The following is a 19,947-nucleotide window of genomic DNA, read 5'->3' as shown; positions in this document are numbered from 1 at the left end:
ATATCCATCCATTCATTCTTCGTCCTCATGTTTTGAATTCTGGTCAGTGGAGGATTTTGGACTTTTAATTTGTCATTCCATTTCGTCTCATTTCGTACCATTAGGGGCAGATGACCTCGATTTAGGCCCCTTTAAACAACAATCATCATCGTCATTGTATCTGTATTGCACTGAACATAAAAACGCCGTGGTGTCCGAATTTTGTCCCGCAGGATTTCTTTAACGTGCCGGAAGCCAACGATGCCGTTATAGTGGTGGTCGACAGTTTGAACAATACCTGTAAGAGAACAGTTCTACATTTGTTATGTACTGTACTCTACTGTACAGTACACTGTCAGAAGCGATTGAACACACTGTGACTAAAGTGTATGTGTTTCGTCTCAGGGTTGTTGCATTACTCTGTGTTTCGTGTTGTACGCCATTGTTATTGCACATTACAGGCTTTTTCACTGTTTTGAAGGTATTTTCTCAGAAACAAAAATAACAAACCAAATAAATCGTAATTAAATTATTACAATGCAAGGAGCCACGGGAGACCACGGGTCCCGTATACCAATATACTTAGAAGGTATCGCTGAAAAACCTCCGAACATTTATCGGTGGAGTTCGGCTTCGCCCTGTATATATGTATTGAACGAATCAACGACTTTTCGCAATTACGGGTTGCCACAACCACCTGGTGACGAACGAGCGTACCACTACAGCTCCAACCATATAAAGCATTCTTAAATTCAAACCCTCATTATTGTAGAAGACTTCCTCGTGAACAGTCGAGATTTTTCTTCTGAAGACGCGGGGCAAAGTTCTCTGCGAAACGTTACGAGTTTTATATTGTTTTCTTGACATGGCATAAGCCCTTTTTACCTTACAAAAATATAGCGGTAGTGTGGTTTTAAAATTATGGAGGTCCTAACAAGTGGAATCTCACGATGTTTACAGATTCACGTATGGTGGTAGTAACTGTGTTTTCAATGCTGTTCATAGGCAGCTCGATTTCTTTTTCCGAAATTTATGAATAAGGCAGGTATAGTGCCACGTCTCCCAACCATCAGGTCGATAAATCTCTACTTCATTCATCTGGTACTTGTTTTTGTAGAGCGGTATGGTGAGCGCGTAAATGTTTTGCTTCTCAACATGGACTTCAGTTGGCTGGTCTACGTGGTGCTCGAATCGGATGGTCGGATCTACAATGAAGCCTTTCTTGTCATTATTTTAAAGTTAATTATGTCAATTCGCCTTCTTTTTCATGTACATGAACGTTTTTACTGAGGAGTCCTTCTACAATCAAAATAATCTGATCTCGTGGTGACGAGTTTTTCAGCACTTCGCCGTAGGGGCAAGAACGCATAACGTGAGCCAGTACTTCTTTCTCTCTGGTGATCTAGTGACAGGTCCGTCCTGAGTTCTGCCCGTTTGATGTCATCTTGATTGCCTTCCACCGTTTGCTACAAGAAAGTCCTGGATGAAGCTTAATCCAGTTGTTGGCTTCATAGGGCTCTACACCGATCCCCTTCTGTGGCAAAGAGCACCATCTCACCACTTGTTAGCTCTTGGCGGATTTTTCTTAGATTTGGAAGGTCGCTGCCGTTATTGGAGAATTTGTTAATATCTGTGATGTTAAGGGCCCTATAAACGTTCGGTCGTTTCGGATGACAGATCACGCATCTTTAAAAAGTAGCTGTTACTGGCTTTCAACAGTTCTAGGCCATTGAATCTTAAATCAGAATGCAGAACACTATCGAATGTATCCATAGGTAACTGCAGAATTTCCTTTACAGAGCTTTTAATCATTTTGTTAGCGGCTTTCAGGAAGTTAACCGGTACTTGTATAATTTCAGCAGCCTGAAAAGCACACACAAGAGTACGACTGACTGCTTTGTTTAAAACAAAAAGTTCTGATCTGCCTTTAGCAAAGGTGAGACTGTAAGCGCGTCTAACCTCTTGTGCAAGATTTTTAAAGATGATGTCTCCTCAAAGGCGAATGTATAGTTAAATTATCGTAATCTAAAATTAGGAGTATTCTATTCACAATAATACGCACGCAAGTATTTAATATTATTATTTCAAGGTAAAAATTACACATCCCCGTTCGTGTGTTTGTGATATATAACTTTGCCGGCTTGTATGGTTATACATCGGAGGGGAGAAGCGGATATCTAGTCCATCTAAGGGGGTCACTTACCCTTGTATTACAAATAGCAGCAGATTGTAAACATTTCTTTTCTGATTTACCATCCTTATTTTGTTTCCTGTGCCGGATAATTACTTACGAATGCTAGATCCTTTGGGGAGATAATTTATTGTGGAAAATGAGGTAGACGGATGGTTACGTTTCCAAAGTTGAGAGCGACTGTAGCTATTATCTTAAGTGTGATTATACCGCTATAAACTATTTGAGAGAGGGCGAACTGCTGTTTTGTTGCGGTAAGAGAGTGAGAGAGAAAAATGCCCTATCGTTTAAAACCCTCCGTCCCTTTTCTTGTCCAGAGTAGGATAGTGCAAGAACACGCCCTCTTGCGTGTCCAATTTTCAAGCCACGTGACTTTCTTTCTCCCCGGCAGGCAGGCTGGCAGTCAGTCAGTCAGCCAGCCAGTCTGCCTGACAACTAGACTGCTGGGAGCTATACATTACAGTTCGTGATGAGGAGGAGAGAAAGCCTGATATGTTAACTGTGGATTTACCACGGTAGTTCAGAGCGCTGTAAAACACCGTCACTATTTGTCTTTATTTCTGTACATCTTTATTTTGCCATCATAAAAGGATGCCTCTATACGTAGTTGAAAACACACTAAGGATGCACCCATTTTCACACCAGGCGAATGCTGGGGCTGTACCTCAATGAGGCCACGGCCGCTTCCTTCCCACTACTAGGCCTTTTCTATCGCATCGTCACCATAAGACCTATCTGTGTCGGTGCGACGTAAAAAAAAAAAAAAAAAAAAACAAAGGATGCACCCCAGTTGGTTCCTGGTTGAAAATTGCTCCTAAGTATTATCACGAGACCATGGATTTTAAGCAAAAATCTATTTTGTTCCTGAAGAGAGAACGTATCAAGCTGTATTTACAGATTTCATGTATTTATAAGATTAAAAACGGTGTCCTATAGTGCCTAAAATGCCTCAATTGACGTTAGAACACATATTTGCCGATGTTCCTATAAACCTTACATTTTGTCCCTTCATCGATTAAACATTCTTTTAATTTATCCTGAGAAACTAAAATATTTTCTGAGTCGTTTTCATTATCTTGAACAGTAAGTTAGGCGCTGCCTGGCCGAGGCGGTAAAGGCGTGCTTGGTTCCCCGGAAGGACGTGGGTTCGAATCACCGTCAAGAAGTCACAAAATTTAAGAAAAGAGATTTCCACTTCCGGAGGTGCACATGGCCCTGAGGTTCACTCAGCCTACATCAAAAATGAGTACCACGTTAATTCCTGGGGGCAAAGGCCGCCGGGCGTAGAGCTAACCACTCTGCCCCATCAACTGCCGAGGTTACGTATAGTGGAAGCCTTTACCTTCCACCCCTCCATGGCCGAAAGGAGATGACTTTGCTTTGCTTTGAACAGTGTTGTTGTTTCAGTCATCAGTCCACAGACTGGTTTGATGCAGCCTTCCATGCCACCCTATCCTGTGCTAACCTTTTCATTTCTACGTAACTATTGCATCCTACATCTGCGCTAATCAGCTTGTCATATTCATACCTTGGCCTACCCCTACCGTTCTTACCACCTACACTTCCTTCAAAAACCAACTGAACAAGTCCTGGGTGTCTTAAAATGTATCCTATCATTCTATCCCTTCTTCTCGTCAAATTTAGCCAAATCGATCTCCTCTTACCAATTCAGTATGGATTCAGTATCTCTTCATTCGTGATTTGATCTATCCATCTCACCTTCAGCATTCTTATGTAACACCACATTTCAAAAGCTTTTATTCTTTCTTTCTGAGCTAGTTATCGTCCATGTTTCACTTCCATACAATGCCACGCTCCACACGAAAATCTTCAAAAACATCTTTCTAATTCCTATATCAATGTTTGAAGTGAGCAAATTTCTTTTCTTAAGAAAGCTCTTCCTTGCTTGTGCTAGTCTACATTTTATGTCCTCCTTACTTCTGCCATCATTAGTTATTTTACTGCCCAAGAAACAATATTCATCTACTTCCTTTAAGACTTAATTTCCTAATCTAATATTTCCTGCATCACCCGCCTTCGTTCGACTGCACTCCATTACGTTTGTTTTGGACTTTTTTATTTTCATCTTGTACTCCTTACGCAAGACTTCGTCCACACCATTCAGCAACTTCTCGAAATCTTCTGCAGTCTCAGATAAAATAAAAATATCATCAGCAAATCTCAAGCTTTTGATTTCTTCTCCTTGGACTGTGATCCCCTTTCCAAATTCCTCTTTGATTTCCTTTATAGCCTGTTCTATGTAAACATTGAAAAGGAGGGGAGGCAAACTGCAGCCTTGCCTCACTCCTTTCTGGATTGCTGCTTCTTTTTCAAAGCCCTCGATTCTTACCACTGCAGACTGATTTTATACAGACTGTAGATAATTCTTCGTTCTCGGTATCTGATCCCAATCATCTTCAGAATCTTAAATAGCTTAGCCCAATCAACATTATTGAATGCCTTTTCTAGATCTATCGGCAGCCCTGAAAATGGTTTTCCGTGGTTTCCCATTTTCACACTAGGCAAATGCTGGGGCTGTACCTTAATTAAGGCCACGGCCGCTTCCTTCCAACTCCTAGGCCTTTCCTATCCCATCGTCGCCATAAGACCTATCTGTGTCGGCGCGACATAAAGCCCCTAGCAAAAAAAAAGATCTACGAATGCCATGTACGTGGGCTTGTCCTTCTTGATTCGATCCTCTAAGATCAGATATAAAGTCAGGATTGCTTCACGTGTTCCTACATTTCTTCTGAAGCAAAATTAATCTTCTCCCAACTCAGCTTCATCTTGTTTTTCCATTCTTCTGTAAATAATACGTGTTAAAATTTTGCAGACATGAGATACTAAACTAATGGTGCGGTAGTTTTCACGCCTGTCAGCACCGGCTTTCTTGGGAATAGGTATAACAACATTCTGCCGAAAATTGGATGGTACTTCTCCTGTCTCATACATCTTACACACTAAATGGAATAACCTTGCCATGCTGGTTTCTCCTCAGGCAGTCAGTAATTCAGAGGGAATGTCATCAATTCCAGGTGCCTTGTTTCTATTTAGGTCACTCACAGCTCCGTTAAGCTCTGACCTCAAAATTGGGTCTCACATTTCATCAGCATCAACAACCTCTTCATGTTCCAGAATCAAATTATCTACATCTTTACCTTGATACAACAGTTGGATATGCTCCTGCCATCTTTCTGCTTTGTCTTCTTTCCCTAGAAGTGGCTTTCCATCTGAGCTCTTAATATTCATACACCTAGATTTCCTTTCTCCAAAGATTTCCTTGATTTTCCTGTATGCAGCATCTACCTTTCCCAGGACCATATAACCTTCGACATCCTTGCACTTCTCCTTCAACCATTCTTCCTTAGCTACCTTGCACTTTCTATCCACTTGATTCTTTAATCGCCTGTATTCTTTTTTGCCCTCTTCATTTCTAGCATTATTTTCGTCGTTCATCAATCGGGCCTAGTATCTCCTGAGTTATCCACTTGTTCTTAGTTGATCTTTTCTTCCTTCGTAACATTTCTTCAACAGCCCTACTGACTTCGTTTTTCATGACTATCCACTCTTCATCTATTGTGTTTCCTTCAGCCTTTTCATTTAGCCCTTATGCCACATGTTCCTTGATACAATCCCTCACACTCTTTTCTTTCAACTTGTCTAGATCCCATCTTTTTGCATTCTTTCCTTCCTTCAATTTATTCAACTCCAGATGGCATTTCATGAGCAACAAGTTGTGGTCAGGGTCCACGTCTGCTCCTGGGAAAGTTTTGCAATCCAACACCTGGTTTCTGAATCTCTGCCTAATCATAATGAAGTCAATTTGATACCTTCCAGTGTCTCCAGGTCTCGTCCACTTATACAGCCGTCGTTTGTGGTGTTTGAACCAAGTATTGGCAAGGACTAAATTACGATCAGTGCAGAATTCAACCAGCCAACTTCCTCTTTCGTTCCTTTGTCCCAATCCAAATTCTCCTACTGTATTACCTTCTCTTCCTTTGCCTACTACAGCATTCCAGTCTCCCATCACACTTAGATTATCGTCACATTGTACATATTGTATTAAATGTTCTATCTCTTGATATATTCTTTCGATTTCTTCATCATCCGCTGAACTAGTAGGCATATAGACCTGCACTATTGTGGTGGGCATTGGTTTGGTGTCTATCTTGACGACAATAATTCTTTCACTATGCTGGTCGTAGTAGCTTATCCGCTGCCCTATTTTCTTATTCATTATTAAACCAACTCCTGCATTTCCTCTGTTTGATTTTGTGTTGATAATTCGGTAGTCGCCTGACCAAAAATCCTGTTCTTCCTGCCAACGTACTTCACTTATACCAACTACATCTAACTTTAGTCTATCCATCTCCCTTTTCAGATTATCTAACCTACCACAACGATTCAAACTTCTAACATTCCACGCTCCGACTCGCAGGATGTCAGTATCCATCTTCCTGATGATCGCCCCCTCTCGTGTAGTCCCCACCCGGAGATCCGAATGGGGGACTAGTTTACCTCTGGAATATTTTACCCGGGAGGAAGCCATCATCAGTACATCATTCATACAGAGAGAGCTGCATGTTCTCGGGAGGTAGTTACGGCTGTAGTTTCCCGTTGCACAGTACGTTATTGAAATATTTCTCAAACAAAATCACCCCCTGTTGGTGAGGGACGCAGATAAGGAATACACCCACGGTATCCCCTGCCTGTCGTAAGAGGCGACTGAAATGGGCCCCAAGGGATCTCAACTTGGGAACGTGGGATGGCGACCACGGGGCCCTTCGCTGAGTTCTGGCATTGCTTCCACATTCTTGTACCAGGCTCCTCACTTTCATTTATCCTGTCCGACCTCCGTTGGTCAACTCTTGTTCTTTTACGACCCCGATAGTATTGAGAGCATTCGAGGCCTAGGGAGTCTCTCATTTTCACGCCCTTCGTGGCCCTTGCCTTTCTTCATCGGTTACTTCATTTTTCGAAGTGACGGACCATGAAACTGCTTGTAATTGGTACCAACACGCGGGGAACACCATGGGTCACCTTTACTTGCGAGTAGTACCACTATGCTAGGTACACAATAGGTTTGTGATTAGTGGCAGCATAGAGCGGTTTACTGTAGATTTCCAGTACCTGTGATTAGTACCACTATGTGATGAACACCACGGGATGATACGAGTCCCTGTGATTAGTACACCCATGTGAGGTGCACCATGGGTTTGCGTTGCCTACGAGTGGCGCCATTATGTGAGCGTTACATGTGCGTATTACACTACTTGTGAGTAGTACTATAATGTGTGGACTAGCGAGAACCTACGCTACTTTTGCTTAGTACCGCAACATGGCAAATACCATGGGTCTACCTTACTAACGATAAGTACCATTATGAGGGACGGTTGCCATGGATTTTGAACCCCTTTAGACAACAAGCATAATCTATTCAGGACTGTGCTTTGGAAGCAGTCCCTTGGTCAGTACTACTATTGTTTAAAGCTAGTTTCTAGGAAGGTGAGGCATTGCGGGTCGGATGCACTGATTGTTTTAAATTCATATTCATCCATTCATTCTTCATCATCACGTTTTGAATTCTGGTCAGTGAATGAGGTTTGGACTTCTAAATTGCCATTGCATTTCTTCTCGTTTCGTACCATTAGGGGCCGATGACCTAGATGTTTGGCCCCTTTAAACAACAAGCATCATCATCATCATCATCATCATCATCATCATCATCAAACAAATTCTTAAAAGTGGGAAGCTGTAAATCACACGCCCTGAAAGGCCTTAAGAACCTCCCACAGTAAACACGCTCGTAGTCTGTGTGTCACGAGGCTGTATACAGTGTGTATTGACCTGCTGAAAACAAAACTCTTCCTTTCATTCACTGAGAACATTTCAGTTGACCGTTTGTTCAGTGTGTGCATTATGCCGAAAGTCTCTGCTTCCAAGCCGTCTTTAATTAAACAGTGGGTACAGGAGTTTCCCCATTTCACACCGGATTGTAAAATAATACTCTGTGGTGTTTGTAGCAAAGAGGAGAATGAAATTTGTTTTACATATCTCCTACAGAGTTATTATCAATTTAGCAAAATACGAATTATGTTTTAATTGATAAATGCTTAGTAAAATACGCAAAAATTGAAACTGTCTAATATATTTTTAGAACCTATTCTTTTCATGAACCCGATGGAGGAAGCTGTACACATAAACCGGCCTCGGTGGTGGGGTCAAGTGTAGCGAATGGAGGAGGATAGGTTACTTAGGAGGATAATGGACTCTGTTACGGAGGGTATGAGAAGTAGAGGGAGACAAAAACGACGATGATTAGACTCAGTCCACGGATTTTACAAAATATCAAATGTAAAAGAGAAAATGGAAGAAAATTGTTGTGGTTTCCCCATAAACCCCAATTTTATTCAGTGATTTTTTAAATCATATGCATACCTAAACCTTCCCCTGGATATGTATACCCTATTTTATGAAGATTGGTTGAGATCTATCGAGCCGTTTCGTTGTGATGGTGGAACAGACGGACAGACAAACAGACACGAAAGCTAAGAACAACTGATACGGTCTTGAGTTGACGTACATCGGATACATATCTGAAAAATTTTCAAAACATGCGAAATTACAAACAGCGGACCCCCTAAAACTATTTATATAGATAAGTACCATTATGAGGGTTCGTTGACCTGGATTTTGGATACCTTTTTGGGAAGGTGGGCCATTGCGGGTCGGATCCATCGATTGTTTTAAATTCATATCCATCCATTCATTCTTAATCATCACGTTTTCTATTCTGGTCAGTGGATGATTTTAAACTTTTAACTTTCCATTACATTTCGTCTCATTTGTTGTCATTAGGGGCCGAGATGTTAGGCCCCATTAAATCAAAAGCATCATCATCGTCATCAGGAGAGGTTATTCCACTGAAGCTCAACTTGTAGGATTCCAGCAAAATATAGCAGATTTTTTGGAATCAGAAGGTCAAATGGACTGTATCGCGACTGATCTGTCTAAGGCCATTTGATAGGGTGGATCATGGGATACTACTGGCAAAAATGAGTGCTATTGGACTAGAAAAAAGAGTGACTGAATGTGTTGCTATATTTCTAGAAAATAGATCTCAGAGAATTAGAGTAAGCGGAGCTTTATCTGATTCTGTAATGATTACGAGGGGAATTCCTCAAGGCAGTATTATTGGACCTTTATGTTCCTTGTATATATAAATGACATGAGTAAAGAAGTGAAATCAGAGATAAGGGTTTTTGCAGGTGATGTTGTTCTGTGTAGTGTTGCCCACAAGATTGGTTAACTGCAAAAAGACCTCGACAATGTTGTGAGATGGACAGCAGGCAATGGTATGATGATAATGGGGGTTAGAAGTCAGGTTGTGAGTTTCACAAATAGGAAAAGTCCTCCCAGTTTTAGTTACTGTGTTGTTGGGGTAAAAGTTCCTTTTTTTTTTTTTTTTTTTTTTGTTAGTCTCCTTACGTCGCACCGACACAGATAGGTCTTATGGCGACGATGGGACAGGGAAGGTCTAGGAGTGGGAAGGAAGCGGCCGTGGCCTTAATTAAGGTACAGCCCCAGCATTTGTCTGGTGTGAAAATGGGAAACCACGGAAAACCATTTTCAGGGCTGCCGACAGTGGGATTCGAACCCACTATCTCCCGGATGCGAGCTCACACCTGCGCGTTCCTAACCGTACGGCCAACTCGCCCGGTAAAAGTTCCTTATGGGGATCTCTGTAAGTAGCTGGAGTTAATATAAGGAAATATCTTAATTGTGGTAATCACACAAATGGGATTGTAAATAAAGGGTACAGATCTCTGCACATGGTTATGAGGGTATTTAGGGGTTGTAGTAAGGATGTAAAGGAGAGGGCATACAAGTTTCTAGTAAGACCCCAAATAGAGTATGATTCCAGGGTATGCGATCCTCACCAGAATTACTTGATTCAAGAACTGGGAAAACCACGAACCTACTACGCTGGCGTAGCAGGGGGAGAGGTGATACTCCCACGTGGCGCGTCCCAGGTGGCGGATAGAGGGTTCTAACCGGCTTTCCGGCGGACTTGAGAGAAATAAAATACCTCTCGCGGACCAAACACACTACCCCCTGCGGGTGGGGGACGCACATGTAGAATACACCCGCGGTATCCCCTGCCTGTCGTGAGAGGCGACTAAAAGGGCGACCAAGGGATGATTGAATCAGTACCATGAAACTACTCTTGATTCGTACCATCACGCGGGGAACACCATAGGTTGCCTGTACTTGCGAGTAGTACCACTATATTAGGTTCGAAATAGGTTTGTGATTAGAAGCAGCCAAGAGCTTGGCCTGGGGTTTTCCAGTACCCGTGCGTCGTACCCATGTGAGCAACACCGCGGGTCTGTGCGTTGTCTGTGAGTTGTACCACTATATGAGCGACACCGTGGGTCTGCGTTGCCTGTGATTAGTACCCACTATGTGAGGAACACCACGGGAATACCGTCGCCCGTGACTAGTACACCTAGGTGAGGAAAATCATCGGTTTGCGTTGGCTATGAGTGGCGCCATTGTGTGAGAAACACCATAGGTCTGCGTTACCTGTACGAAGTAAAATACTTGTGAGTAGTACCATCTTGTGTTGAACACCGTGAGTTCTCGCTACTTTTGATTAGTACCCCAACATGACAAATACCATGGTTCTACTTTACTCGCGACATGTACCATTCTGTAGGGCCTTAGTCGTGGATTTTGCACCCCTTTAGACATCAAGCATCATTGTGTTTTATAAGTGATCCCTTGGTCAGTAATACTATTATTTACGATCTTTTTTGAGTCTGATCCACTGTTTTTGTTTGTTTGTGGTTTTTTGTTTTTTTGCTCGGTTCATGACATTTTTATATTATTTTGGTCAGTGGATGAATTTGAACTTTTTGTTTTTTCATTTCGTACCATTAGGGGCCGATGACCTCGATGTTAGGCCCCTTTAAACAACAAGCATCATCATCATCATCAGAACTGGAAAAAATCCAGAGAAAAGCAGCTCGATTTGTTCTGCGTAATTTCCGACAAAAGAGTAGTGTTACAAAAACTTTGCAAAGTTTTGGGCTGGAAATACTTGGGAGAAAGACGACGAGCTGCTCGACTAAGTGATATGTTCCGAGCTGTCAGCAGAGAGATGGAGTGGAATGACATTAATAGACGAATAAGTTTGAGTGGTTTCTTTAAAAGTAGGAAAGATCAGAATATGGAGGTGAAGTTGGAATTCAAGAGGAAAAATTAGGGCAAATATTCGTTTATAGGAAGGGGAATTAGGGAGTGGAATAACTTACCATGGGAGATGTTCAATATATTACCAGTTTCTTTGAAATCATTTAAGAAAAGGCTAGGAAAATAACAGATAGAGAATCTGCCACGTGGGCGACTGTTCTACTGTAAATGCAGATCAGTAGTGATTGATTGATGTAAACCGCTGTGTGGAATAGGCTGCAGCCGATTCCTTTCCACCCCTTCGCCAATTTCATTCGCCATCTTTCATTTCATCTCAGAAGAATAGTAGACGCATAAGGTTGAGGAAACTGACCTATAACTATGTTTTATTTCATAATATTGAGCTAAAAATACATTGTGAAATTACTTGCAGAAAAACGTGTAATGGCGTAAAATGAGGTGTCACTTCTTTCTCGCTCAATCACGCAAAAATTACAGGATTGATTGAGCAAACATTTGGTACGGGTATAGGTCTATCTGATATATTCATTTTGAAAACATACCTATTCCGAATTTTCGATAGTTAATCGTTTCAGAATGGTGACCATTGATACGTAGGTCTGCCTCCCGCCCTATCACGACAGCTCCGGTGCTCTGCTACAGCCCGCCTTGCATAGCTACGTAGATGGCCATCACTCCCATGGAAAGGTAAATGTAACGGAAATGTTGCAAACTTGAGGCTGGGAAGACGGGAATAAGGAGACGAGCTGCCTGACTAAGGAGTATGTTCCGAGCTGTCAGTAGAGAGATGTTGAAGAATGACATTAGTGGACGAATAAGGGTGAGCGGTGTTTTTTTTTTAAGTAGGAAAGATCACAATATGAAGACAGAGAATTCAAGAGGACAAATTGGGTCAAATATTCGTTTATAGGAAGATTGATTGATTGATTGATTGATTAATTGATTGATTGATTGATTGATTGATATATGATTGATTGTTTGATTGGTATATGATTGATTGATTGATTGATTGATTGATTGATTGATTGATTGATTGATTGATTGATTGATTGATTGATTGATTGATTGATTGATTGATCAAATGTTAAGTGTTGAAATTGTTGCGGAGGTCTACAGACGGTGGGGATAGAAGTGGCAGGATCGTAGGCCTGGACAGATAAATTACCACATAAAGGAGAACAATTTATTTCCACTTTCTTTTTTCTTGGATAACAATGGTGAGTTATCGATCACTTTGAATAACAATTGATTGTTTGAATAAAGATCAGTCGGAGCGGCCCTTAGACGTGACCAAGGAAGAAGGGGGGCCAATCCCTAACCATAACATTTCTCACTGAATGAAAGTTCCATCATAGGTTCCTAGGTGGCAACCTCAAACAGTACAGTGCTATCCATAGGCAGGCTTCAGAACTTCACACTGAGATTGAGTTCAGCTTATCTCCAAAAGGTAACAATATATTATTATTATTGAATATCCAAAGCAGTTTGGAACCCTATTTTACATAGTATACTGTCATTTCTTGATGGATACAGTACTTTTGCATCCATCTCTTGGCACAGGCCAGAGTAAAGTGTAGCTTCCACCTAAGTGCCAGTCAACATCCATGGCTGTGACAATATGGAAGTTGCTGGGGTATGGGTAGTGCTGAATAATGACGTTCGGAGCATGACTAGTGCATCTGAGTGTTATGAAAGGTGCTGCTCATAGGGTCAGTCATGCTGCAATAGTACTTTCTGACCCAGTGAGGAAAGCAATGGCAAACTACCTCACTCCTCAGCTTGCCTAGTACGCCTCATTTTGGCGCTGCCATTGATTTTTGGGATTTCCTTACAACCGCATAATCTTTGGTGGTGCTATTTGAGGATCCAACCAGCCTCTGGGCTGATGACCTAACAGACAGACACTAGGGTTGTAGTTAAAATACATATTCAGTTTTACAATGGAAATGAATTCATCTAATCGACGGAAAATGAAGTGGATGAAGTTAATAAAATACTTGTAAGAGCACGGCTTCTTAAACAAATGATACAGGGGTTTTGATAATGCAATGTTGCAATAATTCAAATGAGAGTTCAATTCATGCCTTCTTCCTTCAAATGCAGCACATTCAAAAAGGTGATCCATCGCTTGTGAGGATCCGCAAACACACACGTAGCCATCAGGACGATTGATTCTGAATGGATGAAAATAATAACCAAATTTGCCATGACCAGTCAAAAATTGAGTAATTTCAAAGCTTGGCACCAACACGTTACTCTGCAGGCAGTTGAAAACCTCAGGGAAGAATATTTCTCTGGTGACTTGGCCTCTAGTGGAAGAAGTCCAAATGGATTACTGTATGTGCTTCTTTATGATTTTTTTAGCGTAGCTAGGTGACGTTTTGTCATAAGAAATTTCCAAATTAGGTGTAGCCGCTGCTTTCGCCATAAGATCAGCTTTCTCGTTTCCTGATATTCCACAATGACCGTGAATACAGTCAAAACAGATGTGTGCACTTTGTTGAGCTGTGGTTCTAATAGCTACAGCTATTGGATTCAGATTATACTTATTATTATTTATCGCATTCAGCGCAGCTTGCGAATCTCTTATTAACCGAGATGTCTTATTGTTAGATTTGCACCATTCGATCGCAGACTTAATCGCCCACAGTTCAGCCTGGTAAATAGAGCATGTGGAAGAGAGTTTGTACTGGGATGAGAACACCTCAGAATCGTTTTCATGAACAACGAAGGCACATCCAACTCTGCCCTGTTCATCTGTGCTTGGTATGCGAGATCCATCTGTGCAAATAAAGCAGTCATGGGTAATTGAACAATTTTCATAAGTAAAGTTTTTGAAGAGACTTGGGTGATCAGACTGTAGAAAAAAACAAGGTTGCTCTAGAGTGGTATTTAGATTGGACATAGGTGACACTTTGTTTTTCTTCAAAAGAGTGAGTTCAGCTTTTGCTATCGCCGTCAGAAATAGTGGCTCAATGCCTGCAATAAGAAGAGCTGCATCAGTAGTGGTGGTGCGGTAAGCACGGGAAATACGAAGGGCAAATCCTCTTTGAATTTGCATCCATTTATGCTGAGCCCATTTCTCCTCAAGTGTCATTCCAAAAGAGGAAACCCAATACAATATCAGAGGTACAAACGCTGTATCATAAATAATTCTTAGTACCTCTGAATTTAGTCCCCAAGAAGGTCTGCAGGCAATAGCTAAACCTTGCATAAACTTACTGCCTTTCTGTTGTAGTTTGTTGAAATGGTCCCTGAAGGTTAACTTCTTATCAAGCACAACTCGTAGATAAAGAATATGATTTTCCATAGTGACATTTTGTCCATTCATTTTCATTTTAGGCTTTCTTGGTTTCCTTCTCCTTGTAACAAGCATGGCCTTCGTTTTCTGGGGATTAAATTGTAATTTATTATCACAACCCCAAGTAAATAAAATGTCAATTGACAAATTTGCTCTTACTCTCAGATCCCGCACATTATCTGCTTTAATTAAAAGAAGGGCGTCATCAGCGTAGGCCACAACTTTACAACCAACAGGAAGACGTAAAGTTAGAAGGTCATCGTATAAAATGTTCCAAAAACCAGGACTACAGCTAGATCCTTGTGGGCAACCCCTTTTCAGGATCTTTGAAGAAACTGCTGATCCGACTTGAAGTTTAACTTTCCCTCTTCATGTTGCAAAATACATTATATGACTTTATAACAAACTGAAAGTTATCAGAGCTTCGGTAATAACAACGTTGAACGGTCCTCCGAATCGATTTTCGAGGCCTACGAGTCCTCACATACCATAATAAATTCTTCTGACACTCGATACCGTTTCCTCAGGGAAGCCAAACATAATGCATACGTAAACGGGAAGAATCCTCATTTAATCAGAAGTAAGCTCATGACACAGTGTAAGCCAGGAACAAAACAGGTAAGAAAGAAAGTTTATAATAAAGGCCAATACAAAGAAAAGGAGATGCTGGAACCACCCAAGCAATCCCATGGCGTTATATACTATATGAATAAAACCAAATGGAACACGAGTCCCAGTGAAACAAGATAACCCCATACTACCTTGTGACTAGAAAGAAGGCAAATTAACAGCCGAAACGTGAAAGTTACAAAGTTACAAAGGGAAATTTGACACGAATTTTTAAATTATTTCGCGCTGGCTCTTCGAAACCTCCGGATCGTTCTGTGGAGACCACGTCAAAAATGATCCAATAGAATTTCTTAAAATGAACCAACATCGCTGTCTCCTATCTCGTATATTAATGACGAATACCTTCAGATACCTCGTAAGTGCAAAATACTTATATACATGCATCATCATTATAGACCGTTATGCCTTTCAGCGTTTAGTCTGCAAGCCCTTGTGAGTTTACTAAATGTCGCCACAATCCTCTGTTTGCAACTAGTGCTGTGGCCTCATTTAGTTCTATACCTCTTATGTTTAAATCGTCAGAAACTGAGTCTAACCAACGTCGTCTTGGTCTCTCTCTACTTCTCTTACCCTCCATAACTGAGTCCATTATTCTCCTAGGCAACCTATCCTCCTCCATTCGCCTCACATAATCCCACCACTGAAGCCGGTTTATGCGTACAGCTTCATCCACCGAGTTCATTCCTAACTTAGCCTTTATATTCTCATTCCGAGTACCCTCCTGCCATTGTTCCCACCTGTTTGTACCAGCAATCATTCTCGCTACTTTCATGTCTGTTACTTCTTACTTATGAATAAGATATCCTGAGTCCACCCAGCTTGCACTCCCGTAAAGAAAAGTTGGTCTGAAAACCGACCTACGTAAAGATACTTTCGTCCGGGAGCTGACTTCTTTCTTACAGAATACGGTTGATCGCAACTGCGAGCTCACTGCATTAGCTTTACTGCAACTTGATTCAAAATAAAAGTGCAAAATAAAAACCTTAATAGACTTTTGTGTCAATCAATACGATTATTACCAGATTTAATTCATAATTTGTAATTAACACATTTTCCCCCATTTCAGATCAATTTTCATTTTTTCGTTCTCCTATAAAATCAAGGCTTTTGTTACCGGTTATCCATTTTTAAGCGATGATATACCGAAGACTTTGTACATTATAATGTAACCTGGATATGAAAACTGAGGAGTACATGTCTCCAAAAGTCAGTAGGCCATAAGCAGCAAGTCTGTTTTGAAGTCCTTCATTTCACCTTATTATGAATGACAGGTAGCAGCAGTGAGTTTGGGCAGCCTAGCATATGGCTGAGATGCAGAGCCTAGTATTAAGCTGTCTCCCAGAGCAAAGCCTGGGGTACAGTTGCTATTAAGTTGATATTCGCCGCTATTCACACCTTTCCTCTCGTATTTCATTATACCTGCGAGTGTGCAGATGCACAATGTTCTTGAGAAAAAATACGTTCAAAAATACATTCACAGTGATGTTAAAATGCCCATTCTTGTATACAAGATGTTCCCAAGCACGTAGAAATAATTAAAGGGTGGGGGTGGAACATACACCTCAAAACAACACAAATAAACACCGAGGTATTGATACGAAGTTGCTTTTCTGAGGAAACTATGCCAAATTCTATCGGATGCATACTTGTTCGTAGACAGCCACATTCAGGGTTGCAATTATTCCCAGTCAGATATATGGTACTTGTGAAGAGAAATATTGAAGTTTGATTTCTTTTTCAGATGTGGCGCAAACATTCTGAACGTGAAAGACATGGTGAGTGTGATCAGTAGAGCCCGGATTATGTAATACGTAATATTTAATTACATATTCTGTTCCCATATATGTAGCTGCAAGAAAAACTAAAAATTCGGCGAATCACACTAAAAGGACCATTATTCCAAGATTTTAAACGTACATATTTTTACATATTACGATGCATAATAAATATTTTGATAAATATTACATGTTTTAAATGTCTTGAAAGGTATAGTGTATTTTAAAGAAACCACATTTTTTCCTACTAATTTTACATCGATTTAAGTTTTTAATTAAACACTTGAAACTAGTTTTTAAAACCGGTACGTCTCTAACATCTAAAAGTAATTTAATAATTTAAATTGTGGTATTCTGTCAATCCCTTAGCAATGTTGACGGTGCAAGTCTTAAGCTGTGCCTATCAATCTTTCCTTGCACAAATTTTGTCACATTGTTCTCCTCTCCGATTTAGTGACTCTTCTTGTATGATCCCTTCGTCAGTCCTCGGTTTAATGCCATATGTCAAAAGCGCCTTTTCTCTTTCTTTCTTTCTTTCTTTCTTTCTTTCTTTCTTTCTTTCTTTCTTTCTTTCTTTCTTTCTTTCTTTCTTTCTTTCTTCTTCAGTTATTGTCCATGCTTCACTTCCATAAAGGGCTACACCCCATACAAAAGTTTTCAGAAATATTTTTCTAATAAGCATATTTGTGTTTGATGAGATCAAATTTCCTCTCTCTTAATAAGGACCTTCCTTGCTTGAGCAAGTCTAGAATTAAATATTTCTTTGCCGAGCAATTTGAAATACGTGCCAATGACTTCATGTGAAGGTGAAAGGTCTTTTTCTACATATAAGAACAATGTAACAGACAGAAGGCTTCCGATGACCGCAGAAAATTTGGGAAACTATTTAGGTATTAATTGTGTCTTCAAATGAAATTTAGAGGTTGAATAACCTCTGAAATTTTAACTTTTTTCGGTTTTGTTCCCTCTTCTGTGTACAAGAATACATCAAATAGAGCTTGGGTATTAAGTTACATATTTTTTATTTATTACATATTTGACCACATATTTTGTCAATTTCAGCTACATATTTATGTACGTATTTCTAATTTTTATATTACATATAATCCGGGCTCTAGTGATCAGTCAGAGATTGTACGTTCACTCCCTCTGGACATATCAAGACCAGGTTCGAGTCATACATAGCCCTTTGTTTTCTTGACATCCGAGCTACCAACAGGTTTGAAAACGTGCACACTTCCCCTTTTCTTGTCTGCTTGTGGTAATGACTGTATTGCTGATTGTGACCGCCTACGAACAATTATCTATGCGACAGAAATGTGTATAGTTCCATTTTGAAAAAAAAAATGGTATCAAGTTTCCCTTTGGGAAAATCAAACGATCGGAAATATGTTTCAATATATGGCATTCAAATCGTTAACAATTAATTTATTTGCATCTAACGAATTGTTTTTGAGAGATAACTATATGGAATAGGAGTCGTCAGCTGTAGAATTCAGTACATCGAAAGTGAGAGGGGGTGGGGTTGGGGGGATATGAAAAGACATCTCATGGAATTTGGAGTCAACAACTGTACGGTTCAATGTTTCGAAAGGAAGAATCTAACTCAGTGCCTATGAACTACCATGAATGAAGTAATCAGTTCTCTAGGTCGTGGCCTTACGTCCCACTAACTACTTTTACGGTTTTGGAAACGCTTAAGTGCCGGAATTTATTCCCGCAGGAGTTCATTTACGTGTCAGTAAATCTATCGTCACGAGGGTGACGTATTTGAGCACTATAAAATACCACCGGATTTAGCCATGATCGAATCTGCAAAGCTGGGGTCAGAATGCCAGAGCCTGAACCGTCTGAGCTATTCAGCTCGGCGATGATGAGATGAAGCTTCTTTGATAAAAGAGCCGTCTATATGTCTCTCAGTACTTCACATCACAGTCTGCAAGATCACATCGACCATCTATACTCTAACGCCCTCTTTGATAATATGCCTCTTACTCAAGGCCATCCATCAGTATTTCACCTCACAGCCTGCACGGTTGCTAGGTATTATCACGTCACATATTTCATATCGATAATTTCATGATTCAAATTTCCGGATGACCCCAGCCATATTATCAAAATTGCACAGTAAGAAGTGATAATCAGTGATGGGAAAGAGTAGAAGAAGAATAGTAATCGGGCTGGATTACATTTGCTTGAGAAGTATTTTACTCAGTTACGATTACTAATTACTTTTCAAAAAGTAATTAGTAAAGCTACAATTACAATTACTTTACTTTTTCGCTTGGGGCTGGAATAATACAACTGATTGGAGGGAAAAGGAATATTCATTTTGTTTGTGTGTGTTTTTAAGAATAGGAGCATTTATTGGCTATCATCACTGGGTGAGATTAAATATGATACCTAGGAATTTTCGAAATTATTTTTTCCATTATTTTAGTAAATGACTTTTATCGTTTGAAATGAGTTTTCATTATTTACTACCGAGCTCGATAGCTGCAGTCGCTTAAGTGCGGCCAGTATCCAGTATTCGGGAGATAGTAGGTTGGAACCCCACTGTCGGCAGCCCTAAAAATGGTTTTCCGTGGTTTCCCATTTTCACACCAGGCAAATGCTGGGGCTGTACCTTGATTAAGGCCACGGCCGCTTCCTTCCCACTCCTAGCCTTTCCTTGTCCCATCGTCGACGTAAGATCTATCTGTGTCGGTGCGACGTAAAGCAACTAGCAAAAAAAAAAAAGAAGCATTACTTACTTTGCAAATAAATTAATTGGTTGTTAAAATTATCATCGCTAATCCCCGACGTCTTAAGGGGGAAAGTAAATATTTTCATTTACTGAAAAAAATACCCGCCGT

This window comes from Anabrus simplex, chromosome 4 (assembly GCF_040414725.1).
Source record: "Anabrus simplex isolate iqAnaSimp1 chromosome 4, ASM4041472v1, whole genome shotgun sequence".
Lineage (NCBI taxonomy): Eukaryota > Metazoa > Arthropoda > Insecta > Orthoptera > Tettigoniidae > Anabrus > Anabrus simplex.
This window is presented reverse-complemented; position numbering follows the sequence as displayed.